The 12,313-nt window shown below is 35.9% G+C and overlaps 1 long non-coding RNA gene across 1 annotated transcript in view; it reads right to left on the bottom strand.

Moving 5' to 3' along the window:
- The window catches only part of LOC132556445 (uncharacterized), a 104,949-nt gene extending 94,020 nt beyond the window's left edge, over positions 1 to 10,929 (bottom strand). The window contains exons 1-2 of the long non-coding RNA XR_009554469.1: positions 10,755 to 10,929; positions 7,018 to 7,124 (exon numbers count right to left, since the gene is read on the bottom strand). This is a non-coding gene — a long non-coding RNA (uncharacterized LOC132556445). The remainder of the gene's footprint in view (positions 1 to 7,017; positions 7,125 to 10,754) is intronic.
- Between the last annotated feature and the right edge of the window lie 1,384 nt (positions 10,930 to 12,313).

Genomic DNA, 12,313 nt, shown 5'->3' with positions numbered 1-12,313 from the left:
TTGTTCCCAATAAAAACTCTGGGAGTAGTAATTGTTCAAAGTGAAAATTTGGACAGCATTAATTGTTTCCAGTAAAAATTGTAGGGAGCATTAATTGTTCTCTGTAACAACTGTCGGGAACTCTTATTGTGTCTAGTAACAACTCAGAGAGTATCATGTGTTCCCAGTAAAAAGTAGGGAATACTAATTGTTCCCACTAACAACTGTGGGGAGCATTAAGTGTTCCAAGTTACAACTGTGGGAAGCATTAAGTGTTCCAAGTAACAAATTTTGGGAGCATCAATTGTTTCTAGTAACAACTGTGGTAAGCAATAATTGTTCCCAGTAACAACTGTTGGGAACAGTAAGTGTTTCTAGTAACAGCTGTGGGGAGCATTAATTGTTCCCAGTAACAGTCCTGGAGAATATAACATGTTCCCAGTAACAGTTCTGGAGAATATAACATGTTCCCAGTAACAGTTCTGGAGAATACTATACAAGGTGTATACGTTTGTTTTAATTGAGTGACTGCTGTAGGGATTACACCCCGAATCTGTTGCATGCATTATTTTCAGAAGTGCATAGCTGGCTTAATTTCATTGATTGGTAAAGCGATTAGACCTCTGTATGGTGTATTATTTTCGGAAATGTGTATCTTAATTTCCATTCACTACATAATGATAACCAGAGTGAATCCCAGTCTTTTACTAAGAAGATGTAAGGAATTCCTTGTACAGGGTATCACTTCTCCACTGAGTCGCTAAGACAGGTGCAAATCCCCCCTTATCACCACTATCGTTTGAATCTTGTAGTGCTTGTTTCTATCTCATTCACTCTCTCTGATCTTCTCCCCATAATCTTGTCCCCATAACTTCTCCTTGGCTTTACACATATCATGGGAGGGCATTATGATTTCTTTGAATCAGGTTTGAGCTTTTCACACTCTGGAATTCTACCAATTTTATTCCTTACAGCTGATGTTTTACTTTTTCTTGTTCTGAATCAACAGCCAAAATTAGGCTCTAATAAATGTACCTGTCAAAGAGAACAATCTCCACAAACGTCAGTTCTACAACAAAACACAGAAATCCACTATCGTCCACACCCATATCAAAACTATACATGTTTTTTAAATAAACATTTAAGAATAAATTTCAATATAAAATACATTTTGTAAGTTAAAAAGTAACAAAGGAAAAAAATTGATATTTTTCACTTAAATAGCATTCATCCATGGAAATTAAAATGTTAAAACTTTGTACCTGTATTCAATAAAAAAAAATCCTATTCTAAATCACAGTAGCCACCATTTACAGTGGAAACACTTGATTTAAGCAGAAATGCGGAATTGATGATGAAACTATGATAATGAGCAACCTCATACCCTAACTTCACCAGTCCTCTGTTTCTATATATTAAAGATTTTTGTAAAAAAAAACATTTCTTCACATCTTGTATTCTTCACAGTCTCAAAGCAAACCTAAAAAATACAGGATCTTATTTAGCAACAGAAGTCACGTTTTGTTTCTTGAAATTCACATCACTGATGCAGCGTGTGATTCTTAAAGTGAAAAAGTTCTTTTAATTAAATGTTTAATGAATACACATCTGTAATGAAACTTTCTGCAAGGACATAAGGACAAAGTAAGTATATCTGTACCTCTCAAGTCTACCATCTGGAATGAGGTTTTTAATAAAGATTCAAAAATTTGAGTTTAAGACCTAAGTTGATAACACCTGTTAATATGTGTATCTTTGCCTGGTTATGGTGTAAATAGTAGCCAGACTTCGTGCACCTAAGGCTTGCCAGAGTGTAAAAAGTAGCAAGACTACTTGGTACATGTATCGGAGGTTGGATAGGGTGTAAATGGTAGCAATATTAGGTCTATCTGAGACTGGTAAGGGTGTAAATGGTAGCAATATTAGGTCTATCTGAGACTGGTAAGGGTGTAAATGGTAGCAATATTAGGTCTATCTGAGACTGGTAAGGGTGTAAATGGTAGCAATATTAGGTCTATCTGAGACTGGTAAGGGTGTAAATGGTAGCAATATTAGGTCTATCTGAGACTGGTAAGGGTGTAAATGGTAGCAATATTAGGTCTATCTGAGACTGGTAAGGGTGTAAATGGTAGCAATATTAGGTCTATCTGAGATTGATTAGGGTGTAAATGGTAGCAATATTAGGTCTATCTGAGACTGGTAAGGGTGTAAATGGTAGCAATATTAGGTCTATCTGAGACTGGTAAGGGTGTAAATGGTAGCAATATTAGGTCTATCTGAGACTGGTAAGGGTGTAAATGGTAGCAATATTAGGTCTATCTGAGACTGATTAGGGTGTAAATGGTAGCAATATTAGGTCTATCTGAGACTGGTAAGGGTGTAAATGTAAATGGGAACTGGTAACCTCCAGATGACTTTTAACAGGACTTGTTATCTGTGAATTACAGCTTGAGTAATCTCTATAACTCTGAGGACTGGTAATCTCTCTGTGACTTAATAGGGACTGATTATCTCTCTGTGACTTAATAGGGACTGGTAATCTCTCTGTGACTTAATAGGGACTGGTAATCTCTCTGTGACTTAATAGGGACTGGTAATCTCTCTGTGACTTAATAGGGACTGGTAATCTCTCTGTGACTTAATAGGGACTGGTAATCTCTCTGTGACTTAATAGGGACTGGTAATCTCTCTGTGACTTAATAGGGACTGGTAATCTCTCTGTGACTTAATAGGGACTGGTAATCTCTCTGTGACTTAATAGGGACTGGTAATCTCTCTGTGACTTAATAGGGACTGGTAATCTCTCTGTGACTTAATAGGGACTGGTAATCTCTCTGTGACTTAATAGGGACTGATTATCTCTGATATTATGAGGACTGGTAATCTCTGATATTATGGGGACTGGTAATCTCTGATATTATGGGGACTGGTAATCTCTGATATTATGGAGACTGGTAACCTCTGATATTATGGGGTCTGGTAACCTCTGATATTATGGGGTCTGGTAACCTCTGATATTATGGAGACTGGTAACCTCTGATATTATGGGGTCTGGTAACCTCTGATATTATGGGGACTGGTAACCTCTGATATTATGGAGACTGGTAACCTCTAATATTATGAGGACTGGTAATCTCTGATGTTATGGGGTCTGGTAACCTCTAATATTATGAGGACTGGTAATCTCTGATATTATGGGGTCTGGTAACCTCTAATATTATGGGGTCTGGTAACCTCTGATATTATGGGGTCTGGTAACCTCTGATATCATGGGGTCTGGTAACCTCTGATATTATGGAGACTGGTAACCTCTGATATTATGGGGTCTGGTAACCTCTGATATTATGAGGACTGGTAATCTCTGATATTATGGGGTCTGGTAACCTCTGATATTATGGGGACTGTTAATCCCTCACTATGGGGACTGGTAATCCCCGACCCTGGGGACTGGTAATCTCTGTCTGACTTTATTGGGAAAGTTGATGTATTTGTATCTATCCTCTCATCTATTTAAGGTACTGACAGGTAAGATAATGAGGTATTTCTCTCGGGAAAGGGAAGGTTTCACTTCTGTTAAGTCATGCAAGAATACCACGATTATCGCTGACTGATATCAAGTGTTATGTCAATTAGAGTTTATAAGCATGAGAAACATCAGCAGATTCTAGTACCAATGTATTCCTGAAGTAATGTCAGCACTTAAAGTGTACAGGTGTATCTTCACACAATATACAGGTTGCATAAGTATCTGAAAAAGTGTATCTACAGACACACAGTATACAGGTATCCCATCCTACCTATAGTGTACAGGTGTTTGTACACCCAGTATACAAGTATCACATCGCAGCTATAGTTTACAAGTGTGGATGTACAGGTAGCATAATTTGAGTAGTTTAACGGGTAACATCTATCTGACCTAGTTTGTCATGTCTGATGGAAAATTACAAGGCAGACACAGATCATTATCTCACACAAACTCAACTTTTAATTTCTTCAGTTGACACACTCAACCAAAAATTCTCCACACCTGAAAAATACCTGTATAATTTTGTGTGGTATTGTGCTTGGTGTAGAATTTCACAGTCAGTAAGCATCATGCACGGGAGAGTGAGGTAAGGTATGATGATAGCTTTCACATTGCAATAAATCAATGAAGTTATACATTATACCTATATCACACAATCATCCTAAACACTTACCTTTTTTTGCAATTGAAAGTTAAAAGAGCAATAATATTTGATATTATATTATAATTCAAATGATGTCACAAGAAGTTAATGTGATATAAAAACCTAAAACCCTGGGTCAGGTAATGAATAAATGTGTATAATTCTGTGATCCTACACTCCTAAAGTAAAGGACTATCTCCATACATAATTAATAAACAGAAACGTGAAAAAAAGTGTCATTTTTTTAATGGAGTCGGTACCATAAATCTTAAAACATGACAAGTCAGAAAAAATGAAGGTCACATCATACATAAGACTAGGATTTTGTTCCTGACCTAGTTCTGGGTTGCTATAGGACAACAGGATAGGCAACTAAAAAAAATTGACCTTGAAAAGTGACCTTAAATTTAGAAAATAAAGATGCATGATTAATCATTGACTTTGAGCATCAATGATATATATATATTTAGGGATTTTCAATGATTTTTCATGTCAGATGAAGTTTATAACACAAGTCTCTGCAGTTTTATTCTTGCTTGCTTGGCAAGAAAAACCACAACACTACAAAATGAATTTCCTAAAATCTCACTTGAAATGACAATAAATTTAGGATAAAAAATTTTTACAGCGAGGACAAAATCAAACAAACATGGCCAATGTCAATTGATCACATAACGTCATGGTCCATTTAAGACATCATAATCTATTTCTGACAACAAACAGACAAAAATATTACACAGGCAAATTCACCTATAACATCTAAGTGATAAAGATAATTAATTATTTATTTAACTATTCAACTCTACAGTAATAAATTATCAGGGTAACGATGGAGTTGTACAGGTACAATCTATTACAACATCTACATTAATAAGGGAAAGCGTTTATCAGGGTAGCTGGACCACTGTACTGATAGACTTTATCAGGGTAGCTAGAGTTGTTTATCAGGGTAGCTGGACCACTGTACTGATAGACTTTATTAGGATAGCTAGCGTTGTTTATCAGGGTAGCTAGAAACTGTACTGATAGACTTTATCAGGGTAGCTAGAGTTGTTTATCAGGGTAGCTAGAAACTGTACTGATAGACTTTATCAGGGTAGCTAGAGTTGTTTATCAGGGTAGCTAGAAACTGTACTGATAGACTTTATCAGGGTAGCTAGAGTTGTTTATCAGGGTAGCTAGAGTTGTTTATCAGGGTAGCTGGACCACTGTACTGATAGACTTTATCAGGGTAGCTAGAGTTGTTTATCAGGGTAGCTAGAAACTGTACTGATAGACTTTATCAGGGTAGCTAGAGTTGTTTATCAGGGTAGCTAGAAACTGTACTGATAGACTTTATCAGGGTAGCTAGAGTTGTTTATCAGGGTAGCTAGAAACTGTACTGATAGACTTTATCAGGGTAGCTAGAGTTGTTTATCAGGGTAGCTAGAGTTGTTTATCAGGGTAGCTGGACCACTGTACTGATAGACTTTATCAGGGTAGCTAGAGTTGTTTATCAGGGTAGCTAGAAACTGTACTGATAGACTTTATCAGGGTAGCTAGAGTTGTTCATCAGGGTAGATAGAGTTGTTTATCAGGGTAGCTAGAGTTGTTTATCAGGGTAGCTAGAAACTGTACTGATAGACTTTATCAGGGTAGCTAGAGTTGTTTATCAGGGTAGCTAGAGTTGTTTATCAGGGTAGCTAGAGTTGTTTATCAGGGTAGCTAGAGTTGTTTATCAGGGTAGCTAGAGTTGTTTATCAGGGTAGCAAGAAATTTTTATCAGGGTAGGTAGTTCATTAGGATAGCTAGAGTTGTTTATCAGGGTAGATAGAGTTGTTTATCAGGGTAGCTAGAGTTGTTTATAAGGGTAGCGAGAGTTGTTTATAAGGGTAGATAGAGTTGTTTATCAGGGTAGCTAGAGTTGTTTATCAGGGTAGCTAGAGTTGTTCATCAGGGTAGCTAGAGTTGTTCATCAGGGTAGCTAGAGTTGTTTATCAGGGTAGCTGGACCACTGTACTGATAGACTTTATCAGGGTAGCTAGAGTTGTTTATCAGGGTAGCTAGAGTTGTTTATCAGGGTAGCTAGAGTTGTTTATCAGGGTAGCTAGCGTTGTTTATCAGGGTAGCAAGAAATTTTTATCAGGGTAGGTAGAAACTGTTCTGATAGACTTCATTAGGATAGCTAGAGTTGTTTATCAGGGTAGCTAGAGTTGTTCATCAGGGTAGCTAGAGTTGTTCATCAGGGTAGCTAGAGTTGTTCATCAGGGTAGCTAGAGTTGTTCATCAGGGTAGATAGAGTTGTTTATCAGGGTAGCTAAAGCACTGTACTGATAGACTTTATTAGGATAGCTAGCGTTGTTTATGAGGGTAGCTGGAGCAGACGTTAAAATTCAGAAATTCATCAGGGAAACTACAGTAATGCAACTGGGTAGCTACAGAAATTTATCAGGGTAGCTACAGAAATTTATCAGGGTAGCTACTGTAACAGATAAATCACTGTATAGACTGGGGTAACAGTGGTATGGAGATAAGATGGGTGGAGGGAGGGGGTGTGGCCCTCTGTCCACCAATGCATACAGCCAAGATTGACAAACTGATAACATATTTTTTATGGCTGAAAGGTCAATGGTGAGGGATGATGGTATGGAGAAGAATCTGTGTAATCTTATGGTGACACTTTGTAATCACTTCTTCCTGCACAGATATCATTTATCAGGACTTTATTTACCGTACTGTCACTTTAGTATAAATTTAAAGATTCAACCAGATAACAAACAAATAAAAAAAATGTGGGACATAACTAAGAATCCTCGCCTGTTGTTTAAGAAACTTGCTGGAAGGTGATCACTGCCCGATTATCCAAACTGCTCATATGATCCCTACTTACCTGTGCTTCTGGTTCAGAGGATAATCGAGGTTACACCACTTTAGTTGAGACAACAACTTGTAACGCTGGTTTAAATCCTATTTTCATTCACAGTGGAATCCCTTCAACTGTAAATAATTGAAATTAGTTTTGTAAACAGCATATAGCCATATAGTCATGTATATTGAAGCTCTGTTCATACCACAACTAATAGGGGGTGGGGGGAGAAAGAGTCATATTGTGGCAAGCTTTAAACATTAGCCCTGTGTATACTTTAAAGTCTGTTTAGGTAGTACATTTACACTATCTACTAGCATTGTCTACTCTTGTTGATTTATTATGTAAAAGTTACATACGTATGACCTTAGATGACCTTCACATTGTAATATCAGCTCAGTGCATCTTTGACCTTGGGATCACTGACAAGTATCACAAGCTTTGACCTTTACAGAAAAAAAAAATCATGAAACTTATGTAGTCTTTTCAATGGTGGCATAATTTCTTTTCTTTCAAAAAGATAAAATTGACATTAGTTGGGCTTGGTAGTCCAGTTTGAGGCCCTAGCTAACACCTTTAACCTTTAGTTTCCAAAATCAATAACTGTTTATCTCCACTGTCGAGGACATAGCCACCATGTTTCTGCAGTGTGACTGACAGAACCACATGGTTGATACTCTGGTACCTACTCAACATCCACTTCTTACCACAGCTTTTACTTAATTTATGGGAAAGTTCATAGAAATAAATGCAAATCTTGTTATTTCTGATCATACAGAAATAAACACAAATTTATGGTTTTCTGATAAGATAACGTAAGTTTCTTTGAAAAAAAAAAAAAAATTGTAACTGAGATAGCATGTTTTGAGGAGACATTAATTTTGTTAGGACTTTTGTCCTCCTGTCTGAGAATCCAGAAAACCCAGGTAAATCATGTTAAAATATTTACATTATACCTCCTATTGCAATCTGTGTGTCATTCTTATCATTTTATTTTTAGTGCAGAGTTCTACAAGAAACTGATTTATCGTATGTGAGAAATAAATGACAAAGTGCTATATTTTCATGTGCGGTGGCTACAAGGGCGAGGTGTGATAGAGCTAGTTATTGTAGACAAACTAAGGTAATGGAGGGTGGCCGGGACAAACACTTTTTGTTGTTCTGAGATCTAGACAGGAGAGTTGGCTTGCCTATCATGTGACCCACAGCGGCAGTTACAGAGATAGGGAAGCCAGATAATTGAGTAGCAATTTGCTGCCGCCTGCTATAAACTCCTCACAAGCAGTGTTACCAACTATGTATACCAGTATAGCAGGGGACACTCACTTACAGCTGTAAGCAGCAAGTGCACACTTCACAAATTGCAATGAAACAAAAAATAATGAAAATGGATTTCTTATGTTATACATAAAAGAATGAGTGTCTGATTACCTACGTAGGTAAAACAGTTACTGACAGATACATTACAAGCATCTTTCTGTACGGATTTAGTGAAGTATAAAACAGTTATCAACACAAACATAACACAGACCCATCTTTTATTTCTAACAATACACAACTTCTCACGTATAAAGTACAGCAACTCGCAAACAAAATGGGAAAATACAATCATTGTTAAATTGATTTCTTCTAACATCAGCAAACCTTGTTTAAGAATCGGAAATGCAGAAAACAAGGAATTTGAAGTAAAATCATGAGATGAGTTTTAAGTGATTGATTTTGTAAGCACTAACACTGATTCTAAAGAACATTACTAACTAAAATACATGTATGTTGATTATTGTAAAAACAAAACAATGCTAACTAGGCAATCTTACTGTTGTTTTTGAAAACAATGGCAAAATAGAATTTATTTCACTGTTGTTTTTCAAAAATGCCAACTAGGACATCATACAATAATTAGATTATCTTACTGTTGTTTTAAAAAGGCCTTTGGTTAAAATCACCTAGTATATCTTAATTGTTACTGTATTTAAAAAAAAAATGGCAACCAGAATATTTTACTGTTGTTTAAAAACAACTTTGGTTAAAATAACCTAGTATATCTGAATTGTTATTGAAAAAACAACAACCAGAATATTTCATTGTTGTTTAAAAACAACTGATTAAAATCAACAAAAGTTGTTTAAGTTAAAAGGATGCGTGTCGTATAGAGTACATAATATCTGTCCAAGAATTTGAAAAAAAGATTTTTTTGTCAGAATGAGTTTAGAAAATAAAGGCATATAGGTACCTAAAAACATATATGTACTTATGTCAGTACAAAATAAACCAAATATCAAAGATTCATACAATGGCAGTACAAAATGAACAGACTATCTCTAGTGTGCTTTTGACTTTTACCTGAAGGAAAAAATAACCGTCGGAGATCTAAATAATTCTGATAATCATCAGAAGCGAGTCAAATAATCAGCATTGACTTATACGAATTCTAAACACTACCATTTAAAAAATATATATATGTACTTGCCAAAGTAAATTTAAAATAAATTGGTACACAAGGAAATAACTGTCTTAGCTTTGTATAATGTTAATCAAACAAGCAAATAGTTGTCTAAGATTTGTATAATTCTGAACTCTCCAATGTCAATTTAACCTCACCAATTATTGGATTTTTTCCTCCTTGAAATCTGTGTAGGAATCGGTACATTAGGAACGCGAGGCCGGATACCAACTACATCCTCTGTTATTGATTTGTCTACTGCGGTAAATAAACTTGTAAGATGCGTTCTTAAGATTAAAGTCCTGAAATATTACCTAAAAAAGGCAAATGCTTGATTTCCAGTTAAAGTACAGTTTTATTGCCCCCAAAGGCTTTGGCATGCTTTAGAAAACCTCACGAAATGTAAGTAAGCACTGTTCCGACTTGGTTGTACTCAGATTTTAATTCTATCATGTTTTCATATCTTTTCTGCCTTTTATTGAATTTTGTAAATGTGCAATTTTGAAGTATGTACTCTTTCACAACATGCAATAGTTTTTAAGAAGAATATGATTTATTTCTCAAGATGTTAAAATCATTGAGTGATGGGGAGACAACTGTGTTCTTTCTGTACCTGTTAAGGTTACATGTTCTAGTTAATGACAGGAAGGCAGGAATGCCATTCCATTCAACTCAAATCAACACATTACCCCTTCCTGATCAAAATTTGGAATGAGAGAAAGCATGGGTCAAAAACTGTTTGTCTTCCAAGTTTCTAAATAATAAATAAATCTTATGAAAAAAGATGACATAATTCTAAATAAGAAGTTGAAATAAGGAAAACATCTAAAAAAAAAAAAAGGTGGGTGGGGGGAGGAGAGTTGAGTGGGCATATCACGGGCTCATTTGATGAAGAATGGGAGTTAGCTTTTATAGAAAGGGAAGGGCAAGAGAGGCATGTCACTGATTGAAATTTATGGTACAGGTAGTGTGTATTATATTTGGAGTAGGGTAGTGTGTAATTACATCTACAGGCATCTTTTCAAAGTTAACAAGGATGTTAATACAAAAAACATTATTAGAAAGATATACAATAAAATTCACAGCACTGAAAAGAAATGATTAGAGGTGTCACTTTACTGTTATACAGATATAGAGATGTCAGACTCCATGCAGTATTTGTTTTCTCTTTTTGTAACATTTTGTTTGTTTTACAGGAACATACAGAGACTTTATCAGAGGGGAGGAAAACAAGATCTAAGGTAGGGTCTAGATATTGTTTTCATTAATTCCATGCTGTCTCCATAAAGCCACTTAATACTGATAATATGTATCCAACCTTCACAAAAGAACTGCCTTGCCGAAAGTAGAGACAACATTCTCAATCTGTCAATCAGCCCTTGGTGGCTAAGTTGTCTCCCCTCAGCTGTTATGGCTTTAACCTCTTTATCTTCATAACGTCCCAAGTCTCCTATTGACTTTGACAAAACTACAAACAACTCCAACAATACTTTTTCTAACACGGGTCCCACTGGATACACAACAACTTCCTGTTGCCTACTTTTTCTCTTCTATCCAGCCACCCTCTTATCCCTCAAGGCAATTGATGCTGCACAACAGCCTTGCTTTGTTAGCTAAATCTGTCTACAAACATCGCCAGCAGTCACAGCATCATCAACCTGTTATATTAATACACCGGGTCTAACACAGCACCATCAACCTGTTATATTAATACAATGGAACTAACACAGCACCATCAACATACTTCATAAACCTGCTGTCTCTATCACAGCACCATCAACATATTACACAAACCTGATGTCTCTATCACAGCACCATCAACATATTACACAAACCTGATGTCTCTATCACAGCACCATCAACATATTACATAAACCTGGTGTCTCTATCACAGCACCATCAACATATTACATAAACCTGATGTCTTTATCACAGCACCATCAACATATTACATAAACCTGATGTCTTTATCACAGCAACAGCAACATTAACATATTACATAAACCTGATGTCTCTATCACAGCAACATCGACATATTACATAAACCTGATGTCTCTATCACAGCAACATCGACATATTACATAAACCTGATGTCTCTATAACAGCAACATTGACATATTACATAAACCTGATGTCTCTATCACAGCAACATCGACATATTACATAACAGCAACATCGACATATTACATAAACCTGATGTCTCTATCACAGCAACATCGACATATTACATAAACCTGATGTCTTAATCACAGCACCATCAACATATTACATAAACCTGATGTCTCTATCACAGCAACATCAACATATTACATAAACCTGATGTCTCTACCACAGCACAATCAACATATTACATAAACCTGATGTCTCTATCACAGCACCATCAACATATTACATAAACCTGATGTCTCTATCACAGCAACATCGACATATTACATATACCTGATGTCTCTATCACAGCACCATCAACATATTACATAAACCTGATGTCTCTATCACAGCAACATCAACATATTACATAAACCTGATGTCTCTATAACAGCACCATCAACATATTACATAAACCTGATGTCTCTATCACAGCACCATCAACATATTACATAAACTTGATGTCTCTATCACAGCAACATCGACATATTACATAAACCTGATGTCTCTATCACAGCACCATTCACTGGAACAGCACTTTATTACAGAATAAGTGAAAAACTACATTTTATCGTTAGAAATAAGTCCTGGTACCTTGAGAATAATTTCATTTAGACAATCTTCATTCTCTGTCATAGATCATAGATTAATTTGATATCTACTTCATTGTTATAGAATAGTACTTGACTTTGTTGATATGATCAGAAGAGATTTGATCACAAACAAGATAAA

This window comes from Ylistrum balloti, unplaced genomic scaffold, assembly GCF_031769215.1.
Source record: "Ylistrum balloti isolate Yb309-2 unplaced genomic scaffold, AGI_CSIRO_Ybal_v1 Utg370568, whole genome shotgun sequence".
Lineage (NCBI taxonomy): Eukaryota > Metazoa > Mollusca > Bivalvia > Pectinida > Pectinidae > Ylistrum > Ylistrum balloti.
This window is presented reverse-complemented; position numbering and strand designations above follow the sequence as displayed.